Source organism: Nuphar pumila, chromosome 16, assembly GCF_984573655.1.
Source record: "Nuphar pumila chromosome 16, dmNupPumi1.hap1.1, whole genome shotgun sequence".
Lineage (NCBI taxonomy): Eukaryota > Viridiplantae > Streptophyta > Magnoliopsida > Nymphaeales > Nymphaeaceae > Nuphar > Nuphar pumila.
The window spans coordinates 1,753,956-1,775,335 of NC_143264.1; the positions used below are offsets into that span (position 1 = coordinate 1,753,956).

Below are 21,380 nucleotides of genomic sequence, written 5' to 3' on the forward strand. Positions count from 1 at the left end.
GATTGGATTGATTCAAAGTTTGGATCGAAAGGGAGCCTCGAGCTAGCAACAAACAGGTATTATAGTATGAGCCTGACGGAAGCAAGCAGATCGAACATGAGGTTCTTAGACCTTTGAGGTTTGACTGGATGTATTTGTAGTATAAACCCCCGCTAAACACGGTGGGGCAAAGGTCTAAAGGTAATCGTCGTATAAGTTTTGAGTTGTTTTGGGAAAATACAGGGAAATTGAGTATGTTAAAAATAGCCCCGGAGGACAATCAAAAGAGAGTTTTGGTTTAGATCTAATACATACTAAACCAAGGGCTTGCTAGACACTTAGGGACGTATGTCAAGGTTAAGATAGGATTTTACAGGTCAGGGATCGGTAATATAGTTCATTGGGAGGTTGGGAAGGTCAAATAATGAAAATAAAGTATTTCAATTTAATCAGGTAGATGTGGTTTTTGTTCTAAGGCTATGGAAAGTAAGGTGACACAACCTAGGATCCGGTTACAAGTATAGGAAACTAATACTAGAGGTATAGAAGGTTGAGTACCTGAGCTATGCTTCGGAGACGGCAATACAACAAAGCCACAACTACAGAGGCTTTCGAATAACTTTTTTGAGCAATGTAGCCTTCTTGAAACTCTAAAAGAAAAATACATGAAGGACATATGCTCTTTGCTCAAGCTGGTTCACCGGCACACCATAGTACTAGGTGAGATCAAAGAGGGAGAAGAGAAGAAGACATCAGGAAGTAGGGACATCCAAGTGGAAGGAGATAGAGAAAGAGAGAAGGGACGGCTAGGCCTTCTATGAAAAGTCAATTCATTAATCAATGTGTAATATGGCTCCCCAAGACCTACTTATATAGAAAGGCTTGGTTGAGTCTTACATGAAACCTCGTCCACTTAAAAAAACCAAAAGACCAATTAGACTAAGACTCTTACTTAGCCAAGGACTTCTCACAGGAAACTCAATAAAAGGCTTTCATTATTAACTAAACATAATTAATGTTAATTAACTTATAGATTTAGGGAACCTCTCCTTGGACTCTCCAACATCACACCCCTGACTCCTTAATTGTTATGCTTTATGGGCTTGACACATGTTCGGCTTCTCCTGCTCTCAACTGAGACTATACTTTTTACTTGTCAGACATTAGGAAAGTCATGTCAGTTGCCACATCATCACTCTCATGGGTTCCACCTAGGCATAAACGACCCTCAATGTCTGCAGAGAAAGGCATGTGGATCTCAGAGCTCAGTTTCGCACCATCTTCTAAAATTTGAATTATAACAGGCTAAAAGGCCCTGACTCGACCTAAGCCCGAATATAGATGGGTCGAGCCAGGCTCGGGCCCGAATATGGGTTGGGCTTGTTGGGGCTTTACCATCGGGTCAGATTGGGCTGACCGAATATACTCCTATTGAAAAACTAGGTTTATGAGGACTTTGCACATATTCCCCTCTCAACCCTTGTGCCACCCTTCCTCTTGCAATAACCCATTAACCTACCACCTTTTTCCAGCTACTTCCAGCTAGCCATCAGTGATGGAAAATTATCTAGTCTGGTATCATTCATATCGGACAACATCAGCCCTAGCCACTTTTCAATTTGTGATCGACTGAAAAATGGTAAGCTAGCTTTGTTTTGTCTAAATAAACAAGCATGATGGGCATATAGATGCACAAAAAACACAAACACAAATAACATACAATTTAATGTAGTTCAGATTTGAATGATGTTACGTCCATGAAACCCCTTACTACAATACTCGCAACTATGAGGGTCATCTTCCATTTATGTATTTATATAGAGGTTATAAGAGAGCCCATGTAGCATGGCTCTTGAAGAGTATAAGTAGAAGAGGGGGACAATTTTACAGAGTCCTTGTGTGGCCCTCTTGGATTTACAAGAGTCCTAGTGAAACATTTTCTAATATCTCCTTTTTTGTTAGTGATTCTTTTTTCCTTGATCTAGGAGTCTTGCTTTTTTGGACTCCTTGCTTGAGAGGACTTCTTCATTGAGAATACCGGATAATAGTATTGGATTTGGAACTGGATCATGTACTCTAATATCCCTTGTAAAAGCAATGGGTCGGGATGGACATTGAGTTTGGAGCGCAAATACTAAAATTGAGGAATCGGTAGCGACTTAGTGAGGATGTAGGCTAATTGGTTGAATGAAGGGATATGAGACACTTGAAGTCGACCTTTGGCAACGTGGTTTTGGACGAAGTGCACCTCAATCACAATGTGCTTACTCTAACTATGTAGAATAGGATTTGCAACAAGATATGTAGCAAAAACATTGTCGCACTAGAGAGTTGGTGAAGATCTGATCGACGCCTAGCTTGTGAAACAAAGCATGAACCCAAGAGATTTTTGGTGTTGCATTAGCAACGACCCTATACTCGGCTTCTGTGTTGGAACGGGCCATCACATGTTGTTTCTTTGAGCTCCAATAGATAATGTTAGGACCAATAAATAGTGTATAGCTGAATATGGATTTTTCATCATTAGGTAAACTAGCCCAGTCATTATCAGAAAAAATGATGAGCGAGATATATTTGGACTGTCATAGTAGCAATCCAAAGTGAATGATCTCTTTGAGATAACGTAGAATACACTTCACAACACTCCAATGTTCAACAACGGATTGATGCATACATTGATAGACCCGATTGTTTGGAGAGCACCCACTATACTGCGATAGAGAATGGGATCGTAGAATGAAGGCCCATTAGATGATAAATAAGTGGAGGCAGCCATAGGGGTGCTTATTGGTTTAGCATCAAGCATAGATGTCTGGTGAAGGAGGTCAAGAACATACTTCTGTTACGAAAGTAAGAGACCATTTGAAGTGTGAACAACATCAATGCCCAAGAAATAATGTAAGGGGCCTAGATTCTTCAACGTAAAACTCTAACTAAGACATTGAATTAGAGAGCGGACAAACGATGAAGAGTTGTTTGTGATAAGAATGTCATCAACATATACCAAGATATAGACAGGTAATTTGGGTTAGAGTAAAATGGAGAGAGAGGCATATATCTTAGATTCCATGAAACCATTGGCCATAAGGGCATTACTGAGATATTGGCTCCACGCTCTAGGGGCCTGTTTGAGGTCATAAAGAGCTCGATTGAGCTTGCATACATGTTGGGGGAAGCACATATCCCAAAACCCAGGTGGTTGTTCCATATTGACCTCTTCATTGATGGACTCGTGAAGGAAGGCACTTTGAACGTCAAGTTAATATATGGGCCAGTATTGACCAAGAGCAATAGATAGAACAACTCTGATAGTTTGAGGTTTAACAACTTGATTCAAAGTTTCAAAATAATAAAACACCTTCTTGGTGAAAACCTTTAGCAATAAGGGAGGCCTTGTACCGCTCAAGAGAATTATGAACCTTCCTTTTAATACGATAAATTCACTTACATCCAATAAAATGTTGGGATGGATAGTGAGGAACAAGAGTCCAGGTATCATTATTTATTAAGGCGAAAAACTCTGTGTGCATGACATCACGCCAATGCGAATGGGATTGGGCTTGTTTAAAGATTGTGGACTCAGCGTTGGTAAGAAATTTAGACAGAAGGGCAATGAGTAAGGGATACTTGGTGGCTTGAAATAATTTAAGCTTAAGGATGTCATCTTGGGCATGAGTAATCATCGGGTGAGTGCATTGAGGTAGAGGTGGGGAAGGGGAGACAATCGGGTTGGTTAGAATAGGAAAGCGAGTAGTCCCGACATCAACAACAATGGGAGTCTCGAACACAAGTGAGGGAGGAGAGGCAACTTGCATCTTTGAGGTAGGTTGTGGGTCTGATGGGGCCACATACAGAGGAAGGGCGACAACAAATGAGACATGGATGGAGAGGTTCATCTAGCTATGTAAGACCCGTAATTTTTCAGCAACTTTTTGAATAAATTCACGAGGCATTTCTAAGTAAAAATAGCATCTGAATCCGAAATACGAATCAAATTGATTTGTATGAACCAGTTATGCTTAGGATATTTGTATCTTTGTGAATATATAATCAAACAGTCAGGGAGCCATAACTTCCTCCCTAAGTAAAATCAAGAGATTTGTACGAGCCAACTTTCTTAGTTACGTCAATATGACGAGAATGGTGTACTCAAAATTTTTCGAAAAAAAATTGTCGAAAACCCAAAACTTTTGCGAGACCCACAAAAATGTTGGTGGAACCCACAGAAATATTTCTCAAAAAATATCTTGTGGGACCCACAAAATATCCCATAGAAATATCTCATGTGGGCCCCACCTCAAAAGAAACCTCCTATCTTTATCCAGAGAGAGGGGCAAAATGATAAAAGGGATTACTTGGAGACCAAGTAATTTTGGCTATAAATAGTCATGTTCTCCCTCTCTCCTCTAAAAAAAATCACCCCCCCCCACTCATTTGCATTCTCTCTCTCTCCTAAACCTCCCCTACCTAGCCTAGCCTACCTGAGTAGGTCTAAGCATGCCTGACCTGGTCTGAACCTACATAACTTGGTTCAAACCTAGTTGACTTGACTTGAACCTAATTGGGTTTAGTCAAAGTCAAAGTTTCTTTTGGTTGCAAATCCAAGTTTGATTTACTTGACCCAGACCCAGTCTACTTGGGCTAAGTCTGAACCAGCATGACCCAGTTGACTTAGACTGAACCCAGTTTGGTTCAAACCACTTGAGTTTAGCAGCTTGACCTGCTCTTCCTCTTTCTCAACTAAGTCAAACTCATCTGACCTAGTCTAAACTCTTGAAGGAAGGATCGAACCTTATTCGAAGCAGTCAAAGCGTTCCAGAATCATTCTTCACCGATTAGAAGTAAGTTTGCTTCATCGACCTATCTCTCTCAAGTATTTGTGTTATTGTGTATAGCGTATACCTTCTGAAGTAGTATCTGACCCTAGTCCTTGGCTGAGCCCACTAAGATACTTCAGTGTTCATGCGCTCGTCTTGTGACTATCGTCGGATATATATGTTTGAATGAGCAGTATATGTGTTCTTAAAAATGGTACCTCACCATAATCCTTCGTTGATGCCCACTAGGACACTTCGATGTTCACGCACATATCTTGCGACTATCGTTGGATGTTGATTCCTGTGTATATTGTATTGAGATTGTTGTCACGTTATATAATGTTAAGGCTCTTGCTTTCTGCAATTTACTTTATGCTTTTAATATTGTCGTCGCGTTGAACGATGCCAAGGCTCCTGCATTCTGCAATTATATATGTAAGATATTTCGTTCGATTTCACCCACCGAACAATAAGTATATGCACTCATTTATGTTGTCGCCTTATAAAGCACATGTTTCTGCTTATATTACATATAGTGCACATAAATGAGCATTCAAATGGAGATCAAACTCCAAATCACCGATGTGATTCTATTCTCGGTCCTCGATCAAGATTCTGCTTGACCAATGAAGCCCCTATTGGAAAGGCTTCGCCTTTGCGCAAAACTACTTTTTTGTAAAAACATAAGTCACTTGCGCATGACCTGGATATGACCCAAGGTTCTATCGAACCTCGATGGATACAAAGTTCGCATAACGATGTGCATTTATCCCTGAGTTAAGCGTAGCGATTTCTCCGTCACAACATGAGAAATGCTGCCAAATTTCTAAAAAGATGTTCACCAAGCTTAAAAGAAACACATACTTCCTCAGACAAAGAGAGGGAGTGTTGTTAATATTTTTGAAGAAGCTCAACAAACACAGAAAAGACGTAGTATGTTACTCTGTCATACAAAGGTGTTGCTCAAGTTCTGAATAGTACTTTCTACCAAGTAGAAAGGATCAACTCACTCCTGCCGTTGAAGTAAAGGAAGTGTTATCGAAATGGTTGGCAAAGGAATTGTCTGAACTAGTTGAATGACACGAGGAGGTCATGTTGTTGGAATGCTGCCAGAATGACTCATTTCCATATTTGTCTGTAAGGGCACTTTTCTCGTAAGGGCCGCAGAGCCAGAGTAGTTGTCGCGCCTTAACTGGGTCAACTGCTCGTTGTGGTAATACACGCCTAGCAGCTGATTCGTTGAGATCATGTCATATGCATACTCATTGAGATACTGATACACAACTAGAATCGTAAGAGCCGTCGTGCCAGAGTACGTTGTTCACCCGAAAGAGGTGAGATGCTCGTGATGCTCGTAGATGTCGAGAGCAGAGTCAAGTATGCATATGAATAAAACTTAAAGTCTCATGAACCCTGTGGTTGAAGACCATGTTAGGAGAGATTACTGAATGGGGTTAGGTACATATGCCTTCAGTGCGGGAGGCACTGGCTTGCCCGAGTGGCATGCACATATCTGATAAGTAATTGTAAGACCGGCAGACCCCTTCAGTACTATTGCTTACCGTGGCATACGATGATGGTACAACCGCGAGTGACATGTATTTGATTATGAACCTGATAGAGTTCAATAAGACCTCCAGTCACTCAGGGGTTTCGAGGTCGAGGTTATCCTTAAATATCTAAGGATTGAACCCAACTACTATAGTAGAGGATGCATCTGAACCGACATGTTAGGGTTATCTCGGTATGAAAACTACCGCCTTAACATGAATGTGGTCAACAGGCTTCTGGGGTATCTAAAATACATGGAATAATCAACCCTCAAAACGTCACGTTGATGCTTGGACAAAACTTCTCCCGTGTACCAGGGGGTAAACCGCTAATATCGAAACAATGCATTAACTCTAGGTTCAACGATGTATGAATGTATGAGTGAATGAACGTTGTTTTGTCAAGTCCTACATAACCTTGAGAAAGGTGTCATAATCGGTATACTACTCGACCGATAGGGCAAAGACCCATGTTGTATCTGCACAACTAAGCAAAGCTCAAAGAGTTTGTATTTAGATTCGTGGGATACAAATGTGCCAAGTATGAAAACTTGAGCTTAACATCCCAAAGAAGACCCGGAGGAGGTATACGCTAAGTCATGGAGACTTGAGCGCAATATTCAAATCACAACCCTGAAGAGGCTCATGCCAAGTCATCAAGACTTGAGCAAAATGTTCAACTTATAGCTCTGAGGAGGCTCTTGCGATATACGCTAAGTCGTGAAGACTTGAGTATTGTTATTGCGAACTGTGACTCTGAGTGGTCAATGCATTTACTTAAGTTAAATGGATGTATGAATGATTATTTGCTTATCAGACCATCAGTGGTTCTGACCCCGTTTAATGGGGATTTTAGGTGTTGAACCTGCGTTGTGATATGTAGAGTAAGGCGGTATCGAGTTCCAGGGTTTCTTTAGATAGGGTTGTATTGCTTCATTTATTAAAACCAAGTACTTCTTTTTCAGGCAGTGATGTTTGTAATAAACAAGTTGTTTTGATAAATGGAACACCTTGGTGGTCAAAAAGTACTTGGTCACATACCTGTGATTTGCCCAGAGTTTTCTAAAACTGTCAACTCATTATCGTCTGGTTCCACTGCTAAGTTTTTTTAAGTTTCGCTGCAAAGAAAAAAAATCATGAGAACTTTAACTTAGCTTTATTTTGGAAATCTGGGGTGTTACAAGCTAGTTTTAGGCACAAGTTGGCTTTTGAAAGGACTTCAACAAAAATAACATAATAAGAGACAACAATCTTGTGGTTCATGAGATTTAGGCACAAATAACTATGGTGATTAGGACTATACCCTAAGAGAATATGATTGTAGAACTTATAGTCTAATTTGTAAGCTCGATAAGCTTTAAGATAAGGATAACAAGCACATCCATTTTTTTTTTTAAAATATGCAATTCGGTGCTTGTGTGAAGAGGACTTCAAAAAGGGACTTGAGTCTAAGGTTAGGTATAGGTAGTCGGTTAATTGGGTAAATAGAGCTGAAAAATGTATAAGGCCAAAATTGGGTTCGGACATGGGCGCGAGTCATAAGGGAGAGGCCGATTTTGACAATGTGTCAATGTTTTCTCTCGGTTGATCCATTTGCTCTTGGGTATGTGAATGAGAAATATGAGGTCTAATCCTAGAGTTTTTAAGAAACTGATGTAGGGACATGAACTCTCCCCGATCACCAGTTTGTAAAAACTTGATTTTTGTACCAACAATATTTTCAACATGAGCTTTAAATTTTTGAAATATGGTGGCTACAACATATTTATTTTTCATAAAAAATATCCAAGTGAATCAAGAGTCATCAACCACAAAATCAACAAAATACTTAAAACCTTTAGTGCGAGATGTAAAAAAATGATAATTTCTTGAGTGATAAAGATGAATTTTATGTTAAATTAATGTGTGAATTTTAGTTGAAAATCAATCTCAATTAATGTTGAATTTTCATCTTAGTTGAATTTCAAGTATAAGCAAAATTCGATTCGAATTTCAATTTCAATTTGGAATTTAGAGACGATTTAGATTTCAATTTGGAAATTTAAATTCAGATTGGATTTGGATTTAATTTGGACTTAATAAATGGATCTTGGATATTCTACTAAATGAATTTAAATTTGGATTTGGATTTGGATTTGATTTGAATTTCAATCTTAATTAAATTTGGGTTTGGCTCTAATGTAAATGTAATTTGGATTTAATTTAGAATTAATTTGGAAGTACTTATTTCAAGTTAAATTTGAATTTTATTCTCGATTTAATTTAGGATTTGATTTAGACCAAATTTGGACTCTATTTGGATATCAAATTGGAGTTTGGACCTATATGGTGGGATTCTTCTCTATGTGGGCCCCACTCGAATCCAAATCCCATGTGGCATGGATTGGATCTAGTCAACCAAAAAAAAATCCATCAAGGGTGGGACGTCCCCACCTCTCTCTTATATTTTATTTTATTTAATTAGTGAGAGTAATTAATTAATTAGATGGTTTAGTCAATAAAAAAATCTAAATTAGTTTGTCTTAAGATTAGTTTTGACTAGTCAACATAGGAAGTTGGGGTCCATGTTGATTGGATTAAGTCCAAGAAGGTGACACGCTCCCCCTGCCCCCCCTAGTTCCTTCTAATACATGGTAATTAATTAAACCTACCTAAGAAAGAAAACATACTTAAAAAGGAGGTCCTATTTAGAAATAGTGAATGAGTCATAATTGAAATATAAATGTCCCCTCCTCCCATACGATTTTGGAAAGTCATACCTAAAGAGGAACTCAGTTAGGGAAGGTGTTGGAAAAGGTATTTTCCTCTCATGCGTTTTGGAAAGGTCATGTTAGAAGAGATTTTTAAAACAAGAAAAACTTCTATTTTCTTGGTGTGAAAAGTAAACACCTTTATCAAATAGTGGGAGACCCCTTACACGCCCTCACATCTCTTGATTTCATTTTTTTTCCTCACCCAATCTCTCCCAATGTCCCTTGCTTTCTCTCTCTTCTCTCACCCTCTCTCTTCTTCATCCTCCCTCATGTTTTGAGGGGAGACTCCATTGAAGTGAGTGTTGATGAACATTGGTGGGACATCAGCCAATTGGATGGTGGTGATCAATAAGATGATTGATCCAACGTTTCAACGTTTCAATGTGTTGCAGTTTTTTGTTTTGTTTTTCAACTTTCGAGATAGGGCATACGAACCGTGTGTGTGCATAGTGCCAATATATGTATGCATATTAATATGCATATATTAGTCATGTATAATATATAAGACTGATATGATATCAATTATAATTGATCAAAGCTCAAAAATGAATTTCAGTAAAAATCAGTTTTGAAGAAACTAAAGTATTTAGTTTTTAAAAAATATTTTTTATGTTGTAGATTTATATTTTTGCATGAACTATATGTAATATTCAAATACATATTAAACCTCATATTCAATGTATAAATATGAATTATTATCAAATATCTACATGTGGAAATCAATTGCTTTTGGGTTCTTGGGTGTCGTTTTGAAAAAAATCAATTTCGATTGTATAGTTTATCATGATATTCATGTATGAACAATGTGTATGGATTTGGATTCATGTTTTATCTGTTTTCATATGAGAATGAATGCTTTAAAAATCAAAACCTTTATTGCAAAATCAATTTTGGTGTATTAATGTCTCTTTTGAGAAAAATTGGGTTTTTGTAATAAAAATACATTGGATCATGCATGTTATTCTTATTATGAATTTGATCTTTATAATTACAACATGCTAGGATATGTGCATGCATGTATATGACATGTTTATATTGATTCAAAATCATGAAATAAATGTTTAGGGTTTTCTTTATGAAAATTATGTATTTAATTGTGTGTTAAAAACACATTATATCCTGTGATTTATATTCCGACCATCTCAAAGAAATGCTTCAATATGTTATTGAGTAGAATATATATTGAACAACATCAACATTTAAGAAACCCCAAAACACAAAGTTCGATCAAGATTATTAGATAGACAAAACAGATTCTCACAGAAATTTAGGTATGGGTATACACAGTCAAGTATCTAATTTTTTTTATTTAATAGAAAGGATAGAAACTATGCATGCTAACAAAAACACGACCTCAAAGACAGTTTAAGCAAATTAACAACCCAATACACCTAGTTGGGTCAAGTTACTGCCAAAAATTCAATACACATAAACAGTTAACATACTAACACTCTCAACAACCTAATACCTAAATCTAGGCAGGTTGAAAACAAAGAAGAAAAAAAAAACTTAAAACAATCAATACATGCTATGTTTGATCATGCTAAAGAATCAGCACATGCAATTAAATTTGAAACTTCAACAGTAAATTGATATATGAACATAAGAACAACTAACATCAATACAATTTTTTTTGGAATTATTAGAATTTAATTATCCAGCAATGAGTTATGTTCATGTTAATGGAAATCCTAAAACGCATCAAATAGTTCAAGCTATTAAAACCTCAATACACATAACATAGATAATCATATCTTTATAAGAATATCCAGACAAGCTATTAAATTCCAAGACGCGTAGACCTGATCATACTAAGACAAGAGTAAATCAAAATTTTCAAAGTAGCCTAACCCACTATCCAAAATGCCCCTTTCAAAGTAGATTTTGGTTCCTATTTATTTTTCTTGAAATCCATGTTCTATTCATTCAACCCATGCCAATCTTCTCATCTCTCATATTAAGAGAGAAACACATACCTTTTTTATGCGTATCAAATCCCCTTAAGGTCTTCATGTGAGGATCGATGGATCCTCTCTAAGCCTTAAAAATATTGGGTAAGCCTTCTCTCTTCTTATCCTCTCTCTCTCTCTATCTTTCTATGTCGTTGCCCTCTCTTTCTCTCTCGTTGTTGCCCTCTTTTTCTCTCTCTCATGTTGCCCTTTCTCTCAAAACACAATTTTAAGAAAGAGGTTTAACACTTCTTTTCTTTTTATAAAAGGGGTGTCCCACCTAGATGACATCCTTTTTTTTTAAAAAAAAACTTAGGAAAGATATCTTTCCTAATTGCAATTTTATTTTATAAAAAATGTTAATAAAATTTGCCTAAATGGGTTTTAGAATCTGAAACTCTCAATAACTATGGATCATGGATCCCATTCAATGGGTCTGCGATCCAACTAGGGTCCACAGTCTATGCCAACCTTTTATATATATTTAAATAATTTTATATTATTATTCTACACTAAAATTGCATAAAATATTATTAATTGCATAAATATTTTTTTTAATTCTAAAAAATTATGAGATATTACATATACAACATGGTAAGGTGTGAAATTATACATGCTGTTGCCCAAATAGATGCTAATAACCTTGTGACTAGTTAATTAAAATCATATGTGTTTGTGCTCAAATTGAAGGTTGATAACCTTATGAATGGTTAATTGGATTGATACATGCTTGTGCCCAAATTGAAAGTTGATAACCTCATGACTGATTAATATATGTTTGCACCCAAATTTGAGGTTAATAACCCTCTGAATGGTTAATTTGATTACTACATGGTTGTGCCCAAATTGGATGCTACTAACCTCGTGAATGATTAATTGTGTTTATGCATGTATGGCAATAAAATTAATATTAATTCTCTTGAAAGTTACAATGAGAGGGTAAGCGGTATTTCTGGCTTCGTGGAAAGTTTATCTCAAGCACAGAAGGTTTTTTTTTCACTACGAAGATAGGAGATTAGGTTACTACTACAACTGTAGGTTTATATGTGTGTACTTCAGTTGAACGAAGTATGATATTTCAGGTTAGAGGTATTGGAAGCTCTCTCTCGACTAAGGTTGTCCATCCCCAACATTGGTGATGGATGCAAGGTCAGCTTAATAAGTCACAATTTGATTGAAACATACCCTTGAGTCATCTCTAATTTGAGATTGATATGTCTTAATACCCACAAATGATTGGATAAATAAATAATTTTTTATTGTGCATATAGTTTAAGCATTGCTTACATCATTTAAGTAAAAAAATTTAAATAAAAGAAATTAAAGTCACCCATGCATAAAGGAGATGTTTCGCTCACAATAGTAAGTGCATGCATTGATTAACTGTTTATGCATAACTGAACATGTATACTTAATTCTGCATGTACTTGCATTTGTATTGCAAGCATATCCTAGATGGTTGAATGCCAAGCATGGATATGTTGATATTATGATGCATGAAGATATTTACAATATATGTATGTTTGAATGGTAACAAGATTGTTGTATTGAAGTGCACGTTTCATGTATAAAAGAGACTTCTCATTAACTTGACACATTTTCTTACATTGCATAAGAAAATAGACATTTTATGTCATAGCCAACCATTTTATTACATTGCATAAGAAAATAGACATTTCATGTGAGAGCCACCTATTTTCTTATGACACCTTACCCTTGGACCAATACCAAGTTCTGCAATTAGGAAAATTTCATATAAGGGCCAAGATCTTGCCGATAATAAAAAGGTAGTTTTGTATCATGCTGAACACAATCTTATTTGCATGGATTTAGCCACCAAATGATAAATTCAACTGTACATATGTGTTTAGCATGATTTGTTTACCATGTTATAAGGTTTTATCTTATCTAATACATCATACGATCCTATTTTGAGACAATAAAAATCAACAACTCACCATTCATGAAAATAAAGGTGCTCTAGAAATGGTATAAAACATGGCATTTAAGTTAACTTTAACACGTAAAAATAATAAATAGAACATGTTAAACATGATTAATGTTTAGATTTTGCATTTGAATCTTATATCTATGTAAATCGAGTGTCTTATCTTGGTACGGTACCACCATAGAAGCAACAATTAAAAAAGGCTTCAATTTTTTGAATTTCTTGATGTGGTCATGTTTGACTGCAAACTGCTAAACAAAGACCGACCTTTATTATTATTTATTAACTTTGGTTAGATTACAACTCAAATTGCAATAATAACCTTTATAGTCAAATATTCAATATACTTTATCATTGTCTTTAATAGGAAAACTGAAATATGTTTACCAACCAAATATGTTTGCAAATATGAATCAAGATTTTTATAGGTTTTTTTGCAAATTTAAACATGCATATGCATTCGGCATGGTCCATTTGCTAGGAATCGATTGTTGGATCATCGTAACCGATCAAGAAATGTGATGTTTTATGCTTGAATATTTATGAAAATTTTAAGTCATTCATTTTCAACCCTTAAAAGATCCTTCTTATGCATCGTAGTTAGATGATCCAAGAGTCTGTTTCTATAAAATCAAGTGCCTAGACATCCGTCTGGTAAAATTTTTGAAAAAAAAAAGTAAAAAAACCTTATAAAAATCTTGGTTCATACGAGTAAACATATTTGGTTGGTAAACATATTTTAGTTACCCATCTTTCTTATGATGATGAATAAGCAATTTTTAATTTCAATAGACAATATAGAAAACAAAACAAAAACAAAAAATTGTCAAGAAACTTGTGGCTCTTGTCAAGAATTTCATAAAAAGTAAAACTCGTTTTGGGGATTAGAAGCAAAAAATTAGCCTCTAGATGCAGTTTTAGCTTCAAAATTTAAACACCAAACTCTAGTGTCCCTACCCCTGAATGCATCTCTCTCTCTCTCTCAAATGATTTGATCAATCTAAGTTGTCCGATTGCGACATACACTACAACAAAGCAGTAGATTAGCGACGACCACATTCCGTCGCTAATCCGTCGCTAACATGGTTAGCGACGGATTAGCAACAACGAGGCGACAGTATGCTTACGTCGCGAATATTTCGATGCTAACTGGCGACGGAAGGATTCTATCGCTACTTGCGACGGAATAACGAGCGCTATATTCCGTCGCCAATCCGCTGGTACTAAATGGCGACCACGGCTTGGCGACGGATTTACTTCCGTCGCTATGCCGTCACTAGATTAATATGAATAGCGACGGATGGTTCTGTCGCTAATCCATCGCAAACACGAAAAAAAAATAAAAAAAATTATTTGAAAATTAATTACCGAGAACTGTACAATTTCTATTTCCTGTACAATTTATATTTCCTGTAAATAAAAAACAAACCACACAAAAAAATTCATATAACAAGAATCTACAATAATTAATCGTTCCACCTTAAAATTAAGAAGTTTAATTATTTACAATTCAACAATTACAATTAGGAAAAATAAAAAAAATAGAACTTCTTCAACACAGTCTTCTAATCATCGCCAAGATTTTGTGCGTCTTCTTGTTCATTGTCTTTATCTGTCCCTTCAGCTCCACTACCCTGATTATCGCTAGCAGCCTACAGAAGAAAAGAACAGTCAGTATTGATAAACAAAATATAATGAAATAAATTACACACTATATGTGATTCTATCATGTGCTCATGTGTGATCTAAGGCAATAAAAAAACTCTATATGTGATTCTATCATGCTCATATGTGTGCTAAGGCAGTCAAAAAATTGAATATGTGATTATAGCATGTTCATATGTGTTCTAAGGCATCTAAAAAAACTCTATATGTGATTCTACCATGCTCAGATGTGCTTTAAGGCAGGCAAAAAACTATATATGTGATTCGATCATGCTCGTATGTGTGCTAAGGCAGTCAAAAAATTGAATATGTGAATATAGCATGCTCATATGTGCTCTAAGGCAGGCAAAGCAACTTTATATGTGATTATAGCATGCTCATATGTGCTCTAAGACAGACAAAAAAACTTTATATGTGATTATAGCATGCTCATATGTGCTCTAATGCAATAAAAAAACTCTATATGTTATTATAGCATGCTCATATGTGCTCTAAGGCAGTCAAAAAACTGAATATGTGATTATACCTAAGAGGGACCTGGAATCGAAGATCCTCTATCCTGAACAGCGGCCTTGATCTCATTTCGGAGAAAGGGGGCGACGGTGTATTGAAAGTAGTTATTCAGTGATTCATTAATGATCTGGCGAACATCATCACTGGAAAGAATATTCGGCTCCTTGGAGCTTATGTCGGTGCAAGAAGTCGGTGAGCCGTAACTGGAAGAACCAATAACTGGTGAAGTGTTCATATTACTCCCAAACCCGAACACGCGACCTTTTTTGGGTTCACCTGCTGCAGTCACCCATGCTGTAGGATCAAATGATGGATGCTGAGTAGCGTCATCGCCATATTGCTCTACCATCTGTTGCTCATATGCCTCCTACAAAATAATGTTTAAAGTATTTATTAATAATTAATGATAACATTATGATAACTTGCATATATATTGCAATGATTATTAATAGAATTAATACATACCGTTGTCGTTCTCGCCTTCTCTGATACGAAGACTCTCGTGGTCTTCCGTTTATGTGTTTCTACAAACACATCCTTATATGGTACACTGCCTCCTTTTTCTGCTTCCTGCGAAGTTAAATGACAAAAGATTTAGTACACAAGTTTGCAACAATACTTATAAAATTAATATTATATATTGATGAGTTACCATTTTCTTTAGGTGGCTCCCAAATGTTTTAGATCCACTTGTGTGTAGATGGGCTTTGGGCATCTTCGATCGATTTTGTGAAGCCTTCGTAGAGTGATTTTTAAATGCATCTCCCGCCCACTTATCGCACATTTCATCCCAGTAATCTCTCCTGATAGTAATAGGACCATGGCCCTTCCACAGTAATGGATCATCTACTACGCCAGATGCTTTTTTTGCTGCAGTCTTCATAGTGTGCAGCATGTCTGCAAATCGATTGGCAGCCACCTTCTGCCACACCTTCCTTGCATCATTTTCTTCCACCGTAGTTGCGAAGCGATTCGAAGCCTACAAATATTTTCAGAAAGTTAGTAGACATTGCTTAAATAAATTAAATATGAAACACATTAACTATGAGGAACAACTGTATACCATGAATGAGGACCACAATCTGTCTAACACCTCTTTTGGGTACTCTTTCCATTGAGCAACTGGTCCTAGTAGATGTTGAAGAAGTGAATTCCTAATCTCCCGTACTACTTCTTGTGGCTTAAACCTCGTGCTGCACATGAATTGTTACACGGTAAATATCAATATAAAATATTTAAAAGATATGCAATAATTGAAAACAAAATACTTACGGTCGATTATCGATATACACTATTCGAATGAGTCTTCTTGTGCCAGCCTGAGAAGACCCTGTTTCCTGTGTTGGCTGTTGACTTGTGTGATCAACTGGTGTAGGTGGGTCGTGTACAGGCGCAACATCATCTGTAAAAAAATACATTAGAAATTCTCAGAATGTGCATTTGAACTAATCAAGCATCTAATTAGTTATATGATATACCTATCACAGGAGCCCGTGAAGATGAAGGCTGAGCCTGGCTACTACTGGATGAGCGACCACTATAACCTCCACGAACCATATTCTAACAAATAACATATGTCATACAATACATTCAAATAATTCACATCAAGTATTACAATGCATTCAAGTCATTCACATCAAGCATTGCAATGCATTCAAATAATTCAAATCATTGACATCAAGTATTGCACTAATTCAAATCATTCGTTAATTGCATAAATTATAATACATTCAGATAATTGAAATCATTTACATTAAGTATTACAATGCATTCGAATCATTCGTATCAAGTATTACAATACATTCAAATAAAATTTTTAATCATTCACACCAAGTATTGCAATACAACTCACATCAAGTATTACAATGCATTTAAATAGAGGTTTGTAGTATAAGATTTTGCTCACTAGCTTGAGAATTCTTCCTTGTCACTAGTTTGACTTTCTTCTTCTTCTTCTTCTTCTTCATTGTTTGCCCATCCACTTGGTACATCATTTGGATCACATTCCTCTATGAATGTTTCATCGGCCAATGGAGATATGACATGCATATCATGCGCAACATCGTGACTATAAGCGAAGTCATAGACATCATCTGATTGATAGTAATCACTGTCTTCAACTAACTCATCTTCCTGTAACTGATCATACTCGGGGTATAGTTTGGATTTCACCTTGCAAACTGTCCACCATTCATTTCTATCTGACTTTTTTATACTCGAATATGAAGTATAATAAACTTGTTGAGCTTGCGAGGCTAATATGAATGGTTCATATGTTCCAAACCTGGATTTATGATTCACCTCCATAATGCCTGAAGCTTTGTCGAGTCTTGTTGCAGTTGGATCAAACCAATGACACTTGAATATCGTAACCCTGTTATTTATGCCTAAGTAAGTCAACTCCATTATTTCCTCTATAACACCGTAGTAATCATGTTCATTTTCACCGTAGCTGCTACCCTTGACACACACGCCACTATTTATCGTTGATTTGTTTATACCGTAGTCTTTTGTATGGAATCAATAACCATTTACGATATACTCGTTGTAGCATTGCACAACTTTGGTCGGACCATTTTCTAAATCACATATTCCTTTATCTTTAACATCACCATTGCGAACCTACGCACAAACATAAACAATGATTGTGATCACGATCAATTAAGTAACTTAGTGTTGTTTATAAGTACAAAATTTATGTTAGCTTCTTTACCAACTGTTTCAACCACTCCACAAACTTAGTTTCACGTTCTTTTTGTACTTCTGCATCAGTGAGATGTGAAACTTCGTTTTGCAACTCCAGATCAAATCGTCTGCAAACCACAAATACTTATATTACCGAGCCATGTATCCACATATAGAACATAAAAGGATTTATAATTGAGTTGCATATACATATACTTACTCGATGTATGGGTCGATCGCTGAGCAATTAAAAAGAATATAGATGTGTGCTGCATCTTGCTCTCGATCTGTCAATAGCCTTGATCGGCAACTACCAAATGCATGCCCAAGTGGTTGAAATATCGACAGCTTGTCAGCTACAGTTACTTGTTCTCCATCATCGTTACGGGGCGGACATGTGTAACGTGTTGAAATATGAGGTTCGAAGTACATAGATGAGAAATTTGAAATCTCTTCTAAAGTGTACGCCTCACAAATAGAGCCTTCTACTATTGCTTTATTACGAACCTTTTTTTTTAGGTCGAACATGCATCTGACAAGAATATACATTTCAAATTTTAAATATCTGTCATTAAAGAGACAAATATAAAAAAACATATACCTTTCAAATGGGTACATCCATCGATATTGCACAGGGCCACCAGCCCTTAGTTCATATGGCGGATGTATGATCAAATGTTCCATAACATCGAAAAATGCTGGCGGAAATATCTTTTCTAACAGACAAACAGTGGTGATGACAGAGTCCTCGAGATTCTTTACATCTGATAAAACGACCTCCGATGCGCACAATGTTCTGAAAAATCTGCTCAACTCAGACAATACCCCCCATATAGGTTTGTCTAACATATCATGGAATGATAGGGGTATCAATCGTTGCATAAAGATATGACAATCATGGCTCTTCAACCCATATAATTGTCCATCGTCAATCTTCACAGCCCGAGCAATGTTAGAGACATATCCATCTGGAAATCTTAGTTGTCTCAACCATTGACATACATGTTTTATTTGATCAAGTCCGAGCACGTACTTCGCCTTTGGTTTCAGTACTTTGCCATTATACTCTTTGAGTTCCAATTCTGGTCTTTTACATATTAATTTTAAATCCATACGGGCCTTCGGATTATCCTTCGTTTTTCCTTTAATATTCATTACTGTATTGAACACATTATCAAACACATTTTTCTCTACATGCATCACATCCAAATTATGTCGTATCAATAGGGTCGGCCAATACGGTAGTTCCCAAAAAATAGATTTTTTCGTCCAATTGTGATCCTTCCCAAATCCACGGAAGGGTGTAGGACTGCGGGCATCTGTTAATACATCTGGAAAGTATCGCAATCTTCTTAGAATCTCTATGCCGGACAATCTTAAGGATGGACCTTCTGTTTCAGTTGTGCCTGCTTTAAATGCATTCTTTTGACGTCGGAACGGATGATCGCTGGGTAGAAATCGACGATGACAATCAAACCAGCAAGGCTTCCTTCCATGCCTCAATCTAAAAGCTTTGGAATCCTCCATGCAGTACGGACAAGCCAACCTCCCATGTGTGCTCCAACCAGATAACATACCATATGCAGGGAAGTCACTGATTGTCCATAGAACAGCGACCTTCATGTTGAAATTTTGTTTTTTGTGGGCATCATACGTGGTAACACCGTCATCCCACAGTACTTTTAATTCATCAATCAATGGCCTTAGATATACATCAAGATTTTGGCCAGGTGAGGTCGGACCAGGGATCAACAGAGACAAGAAAAGATTTGGACGTTTCATACACAAGCTTGGTGGAAGGTTGTATGGAGTTACAAATACTGGCCAGCATGAGTATGGAGTTGATCTACCCCCAAATGGATTAAATCCATCTGTACATAGACCGAGTCTAACATTTCGCACTTCCATTGCGAAGTTCTGATGAGTACGATCAAAGTGCTTCCAAGCTTCAGCGTCAACAGGATGCGTGATCTTGTTTTCATCGTGTCGAACTTTATTTGCATGCCATCTCATGTGTTTAGCTGTCCTTGAAGACATATACAATCGCTGCAATCTAGGAGTGATAGGAAAGTAGCGGAGCGACTTGTATGAAACTTCCTTTGATCTCGTGCTACCATTGCCTCTTGTTTTTGGCTTGAACCGAGGATGCCCACATGACGGGCATGATATGTCGTTTTCCTGCTCCTTGAAATACAACATGCAGTGATTTGGACAAGCATCAATCTTTTTGTAACCTATACCTAGAGCGTTGACCATAACTTTCGCACGATAGAAATTTTGTGGCAATTTCTCATATTTAGGCAACATACTCTTCACAATCATGCACAAACGATCAAAACATGATTGACTCAAATTATACTCGGACTTCAAATTCATTAGTTGAAGAACTGCAGACAAGATAGTGTGACTCTCATAACCGTTCCAAAGTGGCTCATTAGCATCTCTAAGTAAATCATAAAATCTACTAGCTGCATCGTTTGGTGATTCTTCATCTACGGCAGTTCTTACATCACTAGAACTCATAGCAGAACCCAGTTCTGTTCCTGCAACATCAAATATCAAATTCGTATATGGATTATCGTGCACCACATTCACCCGTGCATCAAAATCGTTTCTAAATTCTTCTCCATGAAATATCCAGTTCTGATAATCACTCGCAAAACCCTTCTTGTATAGGTGATGTCTAACGCCATGAGGTTCTACAAATCGATTATTCTTACAAATCTTGCAGGGACACCTAATCCGACCTGTGGGATCTACCGTACTGATACTTGCCGTTGCAAATTCAATAAAACTGTCGACACCATCCATATATTCATGCGATAACTCATTGCCCACTATCTTACGGTACATCCATTCACGGTTTGCAGTCATTCTGTCGTATGATGTTACGAATAGTATCCTAACCAGTTAAAAGAGAACCATGAGAATGTTATGATGAAGAAAATATCAAATTTATCATGCAATATATGATGTCATACAATCACAAGAATTATGATACATGCATTGATAACTTAATATTTTCATCTGCAAACTATTCATGACACGATACATTCATTTGAAGCATGCTTTCAGTATACAATTTCACATGGAAGACATAATCAAATTGAAAGTAACTACATGTAAGCATGGATACAATCACATCAAACATTGCAATACATCGAAATAATTCATATCAAACAAATATCAAACATGTACCTGCAGCAAACACACTTCAATATCCCACTAACTACTATCATGCATAGCATGGACTCTGTACTCCAAAAATAAGAACACTTCCATATTCATACATTAAAATCATGCTCAGCATGATCTCCGAACTCCAACAAAGCAGTCCTAGATATCAACAACTAAGTGAGTGTGTGAACAATAAAGTGTTACATTCAATAAATTAAATAACATGTGATGCGCTTGCATCACTTACTCACCACGGGAATTTACCCGATTTGCATTGTTTTTGTCACTTACTTACCACGGGTGGCGGGGCACAAGCGAGTTCCGTTGAGAAATCTGCACAAAAA

The 21,380-nt window shown here is 36.7% G+C and overlaps 1 long non-coding RNA gene across 1 annotated transcript; it reads right to left on the reverse strand.

Annotated features, from left to right (window-relative positions):
* Positions 1–14,454: 14,454 nt before the first annotated feature.
* Positions 14,455–16,533, reverse strand: LOC149812635 (uncharacterized). Its single transcript, XR_016428260.1, has 2 exons — positions 16,447–16,533; positions 14,455–14,648 (listed from the first exon to the last, which is right to left on the reverse strand). It is a non-coding gene; the product is annotated as an uncharacterized LOC149812635 (long non-coding RNA).
* Between the last annotated feature and the right edge of the window lie 4,847 nt (positions 16,534–21,380).